Source organism: Silurus aristotelis (genome assembly GCF_946808225.1).
Source record: "Silurus aristotelis genome assembly, chromosome: 9".
Lineage (NCBI taxonomy): Eukaryota > Metazoa > Chordata > Actinopteri > Siluriformes > Siluridae > Silurus > Silurus aristotelis.
This window is the reverse complement of record NC_139582.1, coordinates 6253101-6268593: the sequence shown is the minus strand read 5'-3', so window position 1 is coordinate 6268593 and position 15493 is coordinate 6253101. Positions and strand designations below refer to the sequence as shown.

General features: G+C 36.6%; 1 long non-coding RNA gene across 1 annotated transcript; it reads left to right on the top strand.

The window, feature by feature from the left end:
- Positions 1 to 7648: 7648 nt before the first annotated feature.
- On the top strand, positions 7649 to 9015 carry LOC310731545. Its single transcript, XR_014535253.1, has 2 exons — positions 7649 to 7804; positions 8747 to 9015. It is a non-coding gene; the product is annotated as an uncharacterized lncRNA (long non-coding RNA).
- The last annotated feature ends 6478 nt before the right edge of the window (positions 9016 to 15493 follow it).

Here is a 15493-nt window from a genome sequence, read left to right as displayed (position 1 = left end):
ACTATTCTTAAGTAAATTTGCAGTGTAAAATTTAAAATGTGTAAATTTTACAATATTCAGATTTATTCTCATTGTCACACTTAATGGTGTACACATAATGTACACATTCATTATATAGAAAAAAGTTTATATTATACATACTAGCAGAAATAATAAACAGCTGGGCCTTTTAAGGATAAACCAACCAATACAATAGTACAATGTGAACCAATAAAAAAAATGTTCTGCAACGGAAACTCGATTACTATGACTGCTTTTTTGGAAATATTTTTTAAAAGGCCAATAAAGGCACTTTCTTTGCTTACATTAACCTTTAAAAGTAGCATTGGCTACTTTCTCTCGAACACTTTATATACGCATCATGAGATCCATTTTTCTCCACTTTCCAGAAGGATTGTATCATATAAATAAATTAATGAAATTAACTGAAATGTACAAAAGCAAAGCGTATCTGTTGATTAAACTACAGGGCAGTGTTCTATAACACGTCAGCAGAGACTACTCAAAAAACACCCAAAGCAATTATATAGAGTTGACTGAGGCTGTGTGGACTATTAATTGCCGGTGGCTGTGCATGACACCATAATTCAGGAAAAAGTTACGATTAGTTGAGGTGAGTTTTTCTGTCTCAGCCGTTTTTAATGAACTCACTCAGATGACAGACATAATATAAATCCACAGGGGATCTGCGAGCTACACTGAATTAAAGAGCTGTGACAGAAAATGGAAGTGAGACAAAACACTGAAGCAATGCAAACCATAAAACCGAACGATTCAGTGCATTTGCCTGAATTAAAGTTGACAGAACAGTGTAACTAAATATAATCTCGAGAGCCCTGTGCCATGAGTTATCATGAAAGAGGAATTAACCTTTTATTCCAAATCTTTCATCATATAAAGGATATCCATGATGTTGTTTTAATCCACAATGACCCAAGAAGACTTCTATTATTTTGTCCTTGTGTTTTTACTTTTCTTCTTCTTCAGTCATAAACAATTCATCACATGTACACACAATGTTCCAAGTTCGATTGCTGTTTTCCATAAATCAAGCCGTGGTTTATTTAGTTCTTGGCTTCACATCAGGGTGTATGTTGGTGTCAAGAGTGGAGATCTGGCTCAAACAAACTCCATATTAAAACTGCAATTTGTGATTCTGGACCTTATCAAAATAAGCTGGAGATGTGTTTGGACCTAATTACTGATTTAATAAATTGTCTTGTAAACAACATGCTGCTGAATCTATTTGCTGTTGCAAGACATTGGGATCTGTTATTGATTCTTTTGTAAAAGAAAACCAGTTTATCATTCAGAAGTATTTTTGGAAGATCCTTGAGCGGTCTGGAATGTAAATGGAATTTTTCAACGTGATCCACCATCTGCAATGTTAATCCCTCTCAATTTAGACACTGATAAATGTTACCAGGAAAGGCATTACACATTTGGTAAAATGCTCAACCAGGAGCTACAAACAGCAAATTCTTATTACACATTACTTATTACACATTTCTCATTAATATTAATATTTACTATTAATCACATTCATTACTATGAAGTACATAGGTATCACTTTGAAGTACATAGACATCACTATGAAATCATCACAATCATAATGATGCATTTAACAAATAAAAGTTACACTGTGTTGTTTAACTGCATGACTCTAAATAAGAATAAAATTCGTTTACGACATATTTTCTTTTACAAGCACAACAATACTTTTATTGCAAAATGTGTTCAGCTTTGAAAAGGGTGTGACATAATGGTCCAAAGATGTTTAGCTAGAACGAAAATCATGCAGGCAAACTTGCACAACATGTTTTTATGGAGAGTAGACATTAGATGATCCACAGTTTGTTAGTCATGCAGTTCTCCTGGCTGTCCATCAAGACCAAAGTCTGCAAGAGCAGAAAGACTTTCCTCATTTCCCAGCACGCTGTCTCTCTCCTTATATATATTTTTTCAAACACAGCAGCTGGTTTTTCATTTATCCCTGTATTACATAAAGGCTGGAAAAATGTGGGAGTTTAGAGGAGCGCTCCTGTCAAGCATCATTTGAGAGGAGAGATCAGTCTACAGTTTTGGATCCTGACATCAACCTCAAAAATAATATCTCGTTCCCGTTGGTGCCCGGATTTCCTCTTTCAGGAATTATTACGTGGTTGGTTTTCTCTACTGTATGAAGATTGCAATGGAGCAGTCTACAGCTTTGGAGGAGTAAAATGAGTTGGTGTCAATACACTGTTTTTATTCCGTTTAATTAAACTTGAAATGAAATACCAGAAATCATAGAGGATAAGAAGCTGAGCAAACATACAAAGCAATTCAAAAAGAGTTCAATACATTTTTCATAAACAAATCAAAACATAAACATAATGCTACAGTATGTTTAGATGAATATACACATGCTTAGCATATAAATGCATTTAATTTGTAAAATAAGCAATAACAACCTAAGCTGCATACAGTTTGTTTGGTTCATGCATTGCAAACTGATTCATAAACTTTTCCAGTGCAGACCAAGCACAGACCCCAGCTCTCCTACTGAGGGGAAAATGACTCCCTATGCTACATGAGCACATTTAAACCTACAAAAAAGAGAAGTGAGATGGAAGACTTTGGGAAAAGCACTTCCAGATTCTACAAAGGAGACTTTTCTAGATTTTTGCCAAAGATTGTACAAGGTAAATGGGTGAAAAGCAAAGTGAGATTTCAGCATCTTAATGCACTTATCAATGTAGCCAAGAGCAGTGGAGGAGGAAAGGAACATGTGGAGGAGTTGCTTTAGTAAAAAAATTATAAGAAATAAAGAGAAAAAAATCTGCAGTGAAAAACTTGGTGATCTAATTCCCTATCCATGAAAACACCCTAAATTTCAGATCAGATATAGTGTCAACGGAAACAATACTTTAGTAATTTTAGTCAAATTCAGAGAAACCTAACACTTACACATGCACATGCACGTGCATGCGCACACACACACACACACACACACACACACACACACACACACACACACACACACACACATACACACACACACACAAAATAAAAAGGCATTCATTTACACTTTGGATGTTTATAAAGTTTTGTAATTGGTAAGAAGGCGGTTGATAATTGGTACTCATTTGACATGATCCATAAAACCTACAAGTTACTTCTCTTTTGCTTGCAGCTAATTGAATTTCATTAAGGATTTCCTCATTTCATGCTCAATAAATAAGGCGTTTCTCTGTTGCTTTGGTTTTTGTTCGCATTCATAACTCCCCCCTGCTTCTAGCACTGTGTCTGTCAGAATCCATCTGGTGGCTCTGTTCTTCTTTGTCCACAATGGAAAGTCTTTTTACACAGTTTAACAAAACTTGCCTGGGCGTGCTCTGCTCTTTGAAGTGCTCCAATAATGTGGAGAGACCAAACACATGCTAAATAAAAGCTAGCTTACTGTTATTTTCCAGTAGCAAGCCTTTAAACAAATGGTTCAAGCTATTTTGGGAACACAAAGCACTGAAGCCCAGATCATGTCATAGAGCTCATATCAAGGCCTGAAGACAAATCCAGGGACAACCAGATGGCTTAAGTGTCTTGTTTAGCACCATATTTTCAGTATTAAAATTCACGATTAACAGCATTACATACGCACCTGGGTTGGGTACGACCCACAGGAGTAGATTTATATGTATTTTCGTCATATCACAGTAAATGGGAATGTCTATGACTCACAAACCTTTTCCAGATGTGTCTGTGCATCATGTAATGATGCATTATTGGTCATCATGAAAGGACACTTCGACTTATTAGCAATAATAAATTTCCTGTAATCTCATTTTGAGGTACACAGCCAGTCTTGTTTCCAAGCTATTAACGTCATCTGTCTGAAAACAAGCAAGACTTTTACATTTCTCCTTTTAAAATTAATTTACTTCACTTTTCCCACTATGAATATCTTAGGTGTTCCTAGACCTTTGGAATCTGTCCTATAAAGTCTACATTATGTTGTATACAGAGCATTTAGTATAGTAAATGTACAGTCCTCTAAAGTCTGACCTAAACCTCTGGAAATTTGTCAAGTTTTTAATAGCAGCGGCCATAGGACAGTGGCAATATCATGGTGCGTTGTGGTGTCTGTAAAGTCAGCTCTATGCTTGGCACAATAAGGGCATTATGGCCTACAGATGACGGAAAGAGCTCCAGTCCCATGGCAGCACTGCTGGCAGCCGCCTGGAGGATTGAACTCCACCGCAGGCTGAGCACGCTCCAACCATTAGCACACTAGTATGGGCACACAACCCTTAACACTTACTGCATATGGAAGGCATGCAAAGTCCTCCTCCTCTTTCTCTGGCTGAATGTCCACTACTTAAGATGTTCTCAACTGCTCCATTGTTTGAAATGCACGTCACACCTATACAGAAAAATATAAATTCAGCATAGTGTTAAGCTCATTCATTTCGCATTTAGCTATACCAGCTGAGTGCTGTTCAAATTAAAATATTAATCACATGGCTAGACATTTGTCAGATGCAGTATTATTAGCACCTAGCATTTTGTATTAGTTAGCATCTGTCCAGTAGTGGAAGAATAACACTAACCATGTACTAAAGTAGAGATACACTAGGTAAAACATTACTCCAGTAAAAAAAAGTGCTCCATTAAAATCTTCACTTGAGGTGACAGTACAAAACTATTTGCCTTTTAAATGTAATTAATTATCCAAAGTACTATGATTTATTAGGGCTTTAATGTTCTGTTTTTTTTTTATTTATTTTTTTTATCACAAACTGTTGCTAATTCAATTCTATTAATTTAATTTTAATATGACCAATCTATTAATAGAATGATATTAATTAGTCAAACACTGATCGATATCTTTTAAAATAATCATGAAACCAAAACCTTATTTTTAATTACATCAAAACATCATGCTTATGAGGCCACTGGTGTTGTGACAAGTTCGAGTCAGAAGTTTCTTCCATCATTTATTCCTTTTTAAATGTTCTGCTTACTGTTGAAATGATGCTGAACAGTAAATATCAGAAGATACCACCAAACAGCTTCCCGTGGGCTCACCACCTGCAGGAGGGACCGTAAGGGACGGTGCTGTGAGGATTGGGCAGCAGTCGAAGGCGGGGGTCTGCTTAGACTGCTGCCCCCGCGACCCGAATTACGGATAAGCGGGAGAAAATGAAATGACATGACCACCAAACAGCAATCAAAACAAGTTAAAAACAGAACACGCGCTCGACCCTGGTTGGTGGTTTGCTGCGTGCTTGAAAAGCTAAAGAATGACATTTACTCTGTTACTGTCCAACACTGCATCTGTCAATGTTAAAGAAAGAGAAGGTAAAAATGGTACAGTAGCTTCACCATCATTCACTCAAAGCTTTGGTCACTGACTCAATTTACTTGAGCAAACTGATTCAATATCTTTTAAAGATATCCTTTGAAGTGTCTCATTATGTTTAATCGTTCTATAATATTATTATAACATTATATTTATATTTTTAAATTGCATCTGGTGACTTTTAATAAATTAAACATAACCTATTGTCATGTGATGTGTCACATTTTGGGGTTGAGATCATTAGCATCACATCATAAAAAAATGACAAAATCATTTAGTGATGTGCAAATTTATGCATAAAAACACAAGCAACAACATATTAATACTGCCTTGAGAGAAAGCTGGAATACTACAATTTGCTTATCTAAAAGAATTACACATTACAAGTTTGGCAATCTGAAAAAAATAATTTGTCGGATGTCATTCCAGTTTAACTCTAAAAAAAAACCTGCCAAAATAATGTGGAAATTGTTAATTTATTTTTGTTTCTTATTTTGACCTGCTTGTAGGCAAACTGCCTATAAGCATCATGTTTGGTGACAAGCTAGTTTAGCTTCTATATTGTCTCATGATCAAAGCAGAGCTCACACACACTTACACACACCTAAAATCGGAATATCTACATCACTTAATATAAACACATAATAGACAAAATGCATCAATAATTATTTTAATTAACAGAGATCAACAGAGTAATGAGTGAAAAGACTCATGTGTAAATGTTGTGAGGTGACTTTGTGTGATAAGTTAGAGATTAATGTGGATAAGGTTAATAATCAGAGTGAGAATTTATTAAACATTGTAAGCTTCCAATTGTATGTTTCTGTAAGTAGATAGTTTATACACTGTGCAATTGGAATGGACATTTGAAATTCAATTTTCTCATTGTGCACTTTTGTGTTTAATCCAAGTTTACTTCCAAAAAAATTGAAAAAATGCCCATGTGAAGGGTTTTCCCAGTTTCCCACTTATATGTGTTCCTGGGGGCAAATTTACATGTCAGCATTGCAAATCAGATATGCCATGGTCCCACTTTCAGACCACCACCGATGTAGACATAATTCCTGGGTTTCTCTAGGTTCCTCTGGCTCTCCTGCCTTTTGCAGTGGCGGATTAAATTGAACATAAGCAGGACAGTTTGACACATGGCTTTGACTCACCACACTACAGAAAACACAATAAAAATGCTATGCACTCCTTGAATGAAAGTAACATTCCCCAGTTACAATATATTTCTAAAATATTTTAAAACAGTCTACATGCCATCAAGTTTCTTAAAGCAATCAATGCAGATGATTCCTCAGTATCATGGTTCAACTAAGCATTACTTTATAAGATGTTTAAAATGTTTCACATTCTTCTACTGATGTCATTTTTACTCTGATGCTATCTGAGGTGTGTAAATCTGACTGTCTGTTGCTGTTATTTTCACATACCAGATCTACCCGGATCTACGTCACCAGGGCAGGCCTAGAAGCAAAGGTTCCTTTTTTTTATTAGGGATCATGGATGACAATCAGGTATTAGCATATAAATTATCCATTTAAACATGCCAGATTAAAGACATGCTAATATCCACAGGCTAGTCTTAATTTAGTCAGTTTTAAATTTCTATATAGTTGTAGGTTCTTTGTTTCAAGGGACTCTGGTTTACTCAACTGTATAAAAAGCTATGTGTATACATTCATAATTTAGCTTAGGGCATTTTTACTTATTTTCAATGTTCTGCATCTTTTTTTATCCTGGCTGTAGTCATACTGGTTGTAGTCATTCCCCAAGAAGTATATAAAAAATTACCGCAGATGGGGTGCCAGTAAATTACAGGACACTATTTTTGCACACATCCACACACATATTTACAATGAGGGGCAATTTAGTATAGACACTGTGCCTACCTATTTTTGAATAGTGGGATGAAACTGGAGTTTCCAGTGAAAGCCCATGTGAACATGTAGAAAACTTGAGAAAATTTGCACAGACAGTAATCTAAGCCTAGAACTAAAACATACTGTGCTACCATGCCTCCCACATAGATTAAAAGTTACTGATAGTCACACATTAAGAAAAGTACAATCTTTAGTAATCACTGTATTCATTGCCTTACTGGAATACAATTCTTCAGTTCAGTCTGTTACATGTCGGTTTTATATTTGTTTTATTTAACATTTTGCTTATGTCTTTCAGCAATGATTAAAATATATTATTGACACTATAAAAAACAGGAGGTTTCCTCGTCTTTATTAGGAAATGTATCACTTGGGTACCTAACTGAATGATCAAACTAGGCTTTTATTAAATTGCAGCACTTCCCCAGTTATTTTCTTTGCTGTGAACTGGAGCCTTCAATTCAACGCCGGAAAAAACCTGGATGAGGTCTTTTCGGGTCGTTGAGCCACTGAGTTGTTGCCATCTCCTTTCAGTTAATCTGTCTGATTCTCTCAGACATTACAAGATCTTGCCAAAGTGAGTAAGAGCACTTTTTTTTCCACCATAGGTGAACATGCAAAAGAATAGGTCAAAGTCTCACGCACAAGACACGTGCACAAGATATAAGACAGACAAAGCAAAAAGAATACTTACAGTATTGAATAAGGCTTATGGTATGTCTCTATATTTACCTATCTCTGACGCATTCATTTGTTGTAAAACTGGTTCAGGAGTGTAGAAACACTGTAATGCAACACTTTCAGTGGCTGTGTGGAAAATCTTATTCGACATTATTATGATATTATGATGGTTCATCTAATCCCAGCACTGCTACATTCAGACGTGGTATACTGTATGCACAGGAATAACCATCAGGGTTCATGATCAGGAAGAATTACTGCAGTTTAAAGTCAACATTTGGAAATGACATTAAAGGTTAACATTTAGCTGATTTGGCCTCATTTTGTCCGAAATACCTCCCCGGAACAACATGTAAAATATCTTTCACACATGTGAACACACCGCAACGTTGGAAACAGATACTATCAAAACGGGTTGTACCATAAATCTCACTGACAGTCGCTTGCTGCTGGTTTGTTGTTATGGTGAGATCATTGCTGCAGCAACATTATTTATGCTTGGCAAAAAATCCGCCTTAGCCATAATTTACATAAGAAAAGGAATTTGACAGACTCCGAATTTTCCTGTGGAAGCTCTGTTGAATTAAAAGAACAAACTAAAGCTGTTTATTTTGGCTAGATTGATTCTTTGACATTTGGTTTGTTTCTAATGAAGAATCCTGTTTACTAATTAACTGAACGTACGTTGAAGCAGGATGAGTAAATGTTAATAGAATTGTATTTATGTTTGTTGGAGTATTCACTAGAAGTAAACTAGAAGGTAGAAGGTATGTGAAATTACCCTGCTTGTAAAACAAATTGTTCCTCAATTACATTTTTTCTTTCTTTCACATTTCAGGATGACAGATCAGGGAACAAAGAGGCCCCTCATATCCTCATGGATGGAAACTAGCACCCTGCCAGAGAGATCACAGTTTCTGGGCGCCTGCTGGTTGTCGATTCTTGTCTGTCAGTCTTTCTTTCTTCACTTCATTTTTTTTTCTGCCTGTCTTGTCTTTTTGACATACAGTGGCATTTAAAAAAAAATGTATACAGCAGCCATTGCATTTATGCAACAGCAAATGCAGCAAATAATTATTCTGATACAATAAAATACAAAACAATATTTTTTTCAAGGTTCTTTCTTACAATTACAGTACTAACAAAAGACTTGATTCACAGGATTTGCTGCCACGTGTGAGCTTTACAATAGAAATGTTGTAGCAGCCTCAAACTGTCCACTCCGCATAGTGGAAGATGGTCAGAAAAATGCAAATGCTTTGGAATGTGGAAAACTGGTGTGTGGGTTGATGTATATAGTGAATGCTTCAGAAACCTTCAGCCAACAGTGTCAGTGTGGTGCTAAGTACCATTCCCCATGCACCATACAGACATCCTGGCAATCACACTTTTGTTATTTATTATCGCACAACACACAATTTAGAAGCCAGACATTGTGTCATTGTTACGATGTGGCTTGGTAAACTGTTCTCAATAGTTCCATGTCACAGTGGAAGAAGAATCGAAAGTACATTGCAGTTGTTTTTTTGTTTTCTAATTATTTTCCATTTTGGTTTATGACACAAGAACTCCTATTCTTTTGCTATACCACTCTTTATTTATTGTTGTTTTAAAAAACTCAAACAAGACAAATGTTTGGTTCTTTTAACATACCAAAGTCTACTGGCTTTTGTTTAGCTAGCAAGCATCTAACAATGGTTTGAAAAAATAATAATGTAATTCTTTAGGAATCATATTTATTAAAGATTTTAAAGTTACAGATAGATTATACATTCATGCATTTTATACACCACCTAATGGAAGCTCAAGCATAACTAGATCATCCATCCTGCCGTTTAACTTTTCAATCACAGTACAGTAAGATTTTCAAAGGGATAGGGACAACTGTGATATAAACCACAAAATTTAAATGAACCCTTCACCAGATCGAGAAAGTCTACCTTTTTTTTGCATGTCCCAACACTAGAGATTAAAATCAGGTGTGCTGAATCAGAATTAAATAACCAAGTCTTTTTATGAAAGAACAATTCTGCATCATGTTAAGACATCTGGACTTCAAGACAGGATATCTGGTATAAATCATTTTGAGTTATTAAGACCAGTTTACACCATGTGTTTTGTTAAAAAGGCAATTGATTACTACCAAAAAAAGATCAATTGCTTTAAAAAAAAAAAAAAAAAAAGGTCTGCATCTAAAAAAAAGTTCTTACTGTGCCAAGATTTTAAAACAAAGACACACACGTAAGGCGCACACAAGGAAATTTGCCATTTCTGCTTGCATCCATATGTCCATTGCATTTTTTCTTGCTCAGCTGTAACTGCTCTAAATTAATGCAATGTACCATTTAAGTTTCATTATAATTCCCAAAGTTTAATTTTAGAGCCATTCACTCTTTAATGCTAAAGACTGAGTTATGGATTGGAAGGTCACTGGTTTGGCCCTTAAGCAAGGTCCTTATCCTGCTCTGCTTCAGGGGCAGTGTATCATGGCTGACCCTGCTAACTGACCCCAGCTTTCTAACAAGCTGGGATATGCAAAGGAAAGAATTTCACCCTGTTGCAATGTATTTGTCACAAATAAAGGCCTCTACTACTTTTAAAGGTTCTTGGCGTTCTTAAATAGTTGGATATTTCCATGGAACTAATGTTCACTTTGATGCCTTATCATTTCTGATTATTTAAAAAGGAAATACTCTATATAGCATATTTAAGATTTCTGTCAGAGGTACAACCCAACAAAGCCCTAAGGGGTCTACAATTTCTAAGACAATCCATGCTATTAGTAAGTGGTTTCAGCGCAGCATTTGAAAGAACCCATTATTCATGAGCCATATTTACACAATTGTAAAATGTTTCCATAAGTGCTCCACAGAAGAATGTTTCTAAACAATATATATATATATATATTCCCGTGGGCTCACCACCTGCAGGAGGGACCGTAAGGGACCGGTGCTGAGAGGATTGGGCAGCCGTCGAAGGCGGGGGCCTTGACAGCCCAATCCCTGGACACGGAGAAGTGTCTGGGGAATCTGCTTAGACTGCTGCCCCCGCAACCCGAATTCGAATAAGCGGGAGAAGATGAAATGAAATGAATATATATATATATTTATAAATTTTTTTTTTTTTTTTTTGATGGACTAAACCCAAAAGTTATATGATAGTTAAATGAAACATAAGTTTCATTTAAAAATGTTTAATGTAGCTCTGAATAATCTTGTTACTAATGTAACTATATGGACATCATCTGCCAGGGTTGGTTAGAATCACTTTGGTAATATGATTGAGGTAGATAAAGGAACAAGTAGGGTGTCACTAAGTGACCCAAAATATTTAGGACTGGGCCTGGTGTATTTGAATTGTGATATAGTGCATTTAACCCCATACTTATACAGGAATTCAGTTGTGGTATTTGGTTCTTCCCTCCAGTCATTTTCAGTGTGAACACTAGAAGACACTTATTTTTTCCATGTAGGTCAGCAGTGTAGAAAGAGAGAACTAATAGATGGATGGTGCTCGATTTTAGCAACTGGTTTGGAACCAAACAGTAAAAGTCTCATTTTTAAAACCTATGTGGCTTAGTTGAACTTCATTAAAAAACTTGGACTGGTATGGGAAAACTTTGAATAGAAATAAAAATCTGGTGGAAATGTTCAGTAAAAAGGGCACAATAGGGGATACATACATTGTTGCCAATGCATTGGGCTGTTTTATTAATAATACTTAGCTTGTTATTATATATTTAATTACATTTTAAATTGTGCTTGCTACGGCAGCACATATACTAAAATGAACATTTTAAAGTTATTTCTTAATTAATGGTGTTCAGTTGTCAATTTTAGGAAGAATTGGTAACATTTCTCGTCAAACTTCTCAGAATCCACGTTAGAAATTCTACAAAATGTTACTCATTTTTATGAAATGCTTTATTCTGATCAGGGTCATGTTGTATCCAAAGTCCATCATTGGGAAAAAGGCATGGGAATCCACACGGGATGGGATGCCAGTCCATTGCAGCTCTACAAAATAGAACATTAATATGATGCAAAAAGAAACTATACAGAGTCCAAACAGTGTTTTCTGCCAAGTGCATTTTATTTAGTTTTATTTTTTTTCTTCTCTTTTATATTCCATAAATTACATAATGTCACTGGTAATTGTTTCCTTTCTTCCCCCAGTTCTATATACACAATTAAGCCATCATGGCCTAATGAATGCAAAAATGAAGAGCCCTGTAGTCAACCGCTGTTTCATAAGCCACATGTGTTGGCCATTATGGTTTAACGATGGTGGCTTTGTTCTAGCAGAGACATGAGTGTAGTCTCTGATCTCATCAATACGGTATCAGCACTGCAAGACATGAAAAGGAATAGCACTTCAGGAAGAGCTGTATGCTAGACAGCCATTGGGCTACATGTCTTATTGCTGCAAACATGTCAGAGTTAATGTTTTGTCAGACAGGAGGTCTTCCAGGACTGTAATTATGTCTGTCATGCTTGTCCTGAGGAATTACCTCTGTTATTACCTCTGTCTTCCTCTGAAGTACAAATAAGGTTTGATATATTGCATGGAGTCAAATGTAGACAAAATAACACCTGTGTACTGCTTCTATGCTCTTTAAAAGTTATCCAAATTGGTGGCTTTAGGGTAGGATTGATTTATCGGTTGAGAATTTACTTTAAAAGGCAAAATGCAAACCCAGGAGTCTCCCTGCATATGATCTACTATGATTTACTAAAAGATTCTAATTATATCAGGTGTATTTAGGTGGGTGGTATTATCATAAATACATGCTGGACATCTTTCTGGGAGTAGATAATACAGATTATTGCCATGAAAAATCTTATTTCACAGGCTGTTAAAATTCAAACACGACCTTAATAGTAATAAAAAGCACAATTTGTCATTTTTTTTAATTTACAAAGTTGTAGTGGCAGAAGGACAATATGTAATATCACAAAACTTATAATTCAATTGGCTTTAAAAAGTTTTTTCTAAAGGTCCATGCATTTTTTGTGTGCACATTTGTGTGTGTGTGTGTGTCTGTGTGTGTGTGTGTGTCTGTGTGTGTGTGTGTGTCTGTGTCTGTGTGTGTGTGTGTGTGTGTGTGTGTGTGGGTGGGTGGGTGTTCCAGCTAGGGAAGCGCTGTCTGACTGAATAAATTTGGCTCCGATATGTTTCCATATGAGAAAAAAAAAGTTTCGAAGGCTGACAAACGCAAAGCCAATCCAGGAACTGCCAGCGAAACTCTTGACCACAAATCCGCTGGAAAAATCTTATGAGCAGTTGAGTATGAGTATGCAGCTTCAGGATCTCTAGCACGCTCTGGAGGTCACGCCTGTATTCCCTCCTCTCTCATTACACTGTATGTCCTTGTGAGCACTAAGACGAGAGCACACCCACGTGCATTAAACAGAAACACTACAGATACTTTCTGAGATGTTTCATCACATTAGATGTGACTGCTGACTAAGCGTTGACTCGAGCCACAATCTAATAGTGCTTTGTTCTCTGTAGCAGTAGAGCTCTTAGTCGGTTGAAGAGTACAGTTAATAATAAAAATCATCCTGTTTTTATCACTGTGCACTTTATAACTGGGCAATAATTACGATGTCTTCAATAATTGGCTCGATATTTTATCAATACTGTGGCTGATCTCTTTTTTTTTTCCAGGTAATATCATTTACTAAAAGCACAGCATGTGCATGTGTGGATTTAGTTTCACAGTCATATTGTGGCTTCTAGTATTGTGTCATGAGGGCGTTTAATTGCAGCATGAGTAAAACCAGGTTTATATGAACATTCAGTGGAGCTGTTATCTGGAAGGTCAATACAGGCCTGTGTGAAGAAAGCAAATGTGAGATAAAGCAAAAAAGGCTGTTTTGCTTTAAAGCATAAATTTCCTTCCTTTAGTCATCACTGTAATGCACGCATCAAATGATCTGTAAATCCTCCTGGAATTAATAAAATTGCGTGGCTAATTTCTACGCATGGGAATATCTATTGGCTGTATCCATTCAGTCCAAATAAAAGCTCAACTTTTACTAGAACACCAGATGCTACGGTAGCATTTTGTAGCATCTGGTGATGTAATCTGGCCCATATCTAAAACACTAGCCACTAGAAAAAAGGTCTGTTCAGAGGGTGTGGCTTTGTGGTTATATACAAAAAGCAGTGGAATTGTACTTTATTTTTGTATTACTTTATGTGACGCCTCATGAAGGGGTGTGCATAAGGGCAAGTGGGGCAGAGCCTCAACATATACTGTATATCAGTCAAATGTTAGTGTTTGTGTCTCTTCACTCATGCAATGAACTCTGTCTGTTATGAGTTTACTCTTAAAACTCCCAAGACTGAATACGTCTATGTTCTTTTTTCCTGATGGCTCTGTCCCTAGCACCTGCATCTTTTATTGCGCTCTTACAAGAACGCTCCAGTACCCTTGACTTCTTACAAAATGGAAAGTAGTACAGCATGTCCAGGGAGACAGAGTTTTATCGACTTTCTGTAAAGATTAATGATCAATCAACCACCCTTACATAAATCCTGCCATTTCATTTCCAACCTGGCTCGTAGACCTAGTTCATAAGAGGTTCAATGGCATATTTTCCAATGCCCATATTTTTCCGTGCCAAGTGGATGGCTTGAATTCAGAGCGACCTTAAAAGAACTGCAGTTGCGATCTACTTGACGTGCTAGTTACATATCAAATGTTTACTATAAAAATGTTCATCATCTTGGTGACGTGTCTGAAAGGAGAGGCAGATCAGAAATAGTATCTTCAGTCTGCAATTTAACGATTCCTTTGTTTAGACAATTATTTTATCCGTCAATTACATGCTCACTGACTCCTGATTGCAATGGATCATCAGTTCAGCTAGAAAGCTAGCCAAAGGAAACGGGATAGTGCAAAGCTTGGACTACTGATGGCTAATAAAGAGTTTCCGTTACCTCAGTTGTTAAAACATTTGATGCTTATAAAGTACTTAAAACAGACTGAGATGGTTTAAGAAGAGAATTAAATGTGACTCGGGAGTAGAGAGAGGGAGACGGCTACTCAGAGTGGATGTGGATGGGAGGAACCTCAGGGGAACCAGGTTCAAAGGGGGTTTGGGATGTCTAGGAAATTATACTTTAGGTAAATTATAAGTGGCTCTGGAGAAAACAAGGCTGGGAACAAGTGGTTCTGATGTAGTGAAAAGTGAAACTAAGCACACACATTCAATGGCCTCTTCTCTCTCTCTCTCTCTCTCTCTCTCTCTCTCTCTCTCTGTCTCTTACATTATGCTCTGTCTGTTGGTTTTCTGCCTTGGAAACACATTTGTTGGGAGTTTAGGGAGGTAACTGTTTTCCAGCTTCCGTGCTTAGCTGCATAAACGACATCCTTTTAGCATATTTATGACTTCTTTCTTCTCCAGCTCCCAACCAGGATTACAATTAGTACATGATAACAGCTTATAGTGTGTATATGTGTGTAAGCGTGTGTTCACACACACCTGTCAGAACAACCCCTACACACAGAAAAGATGATGTCACTGCCTAAGCAGCTGCTTCATGGTCTCGTGCTTTGCAGGGGTCGTAACCTGTC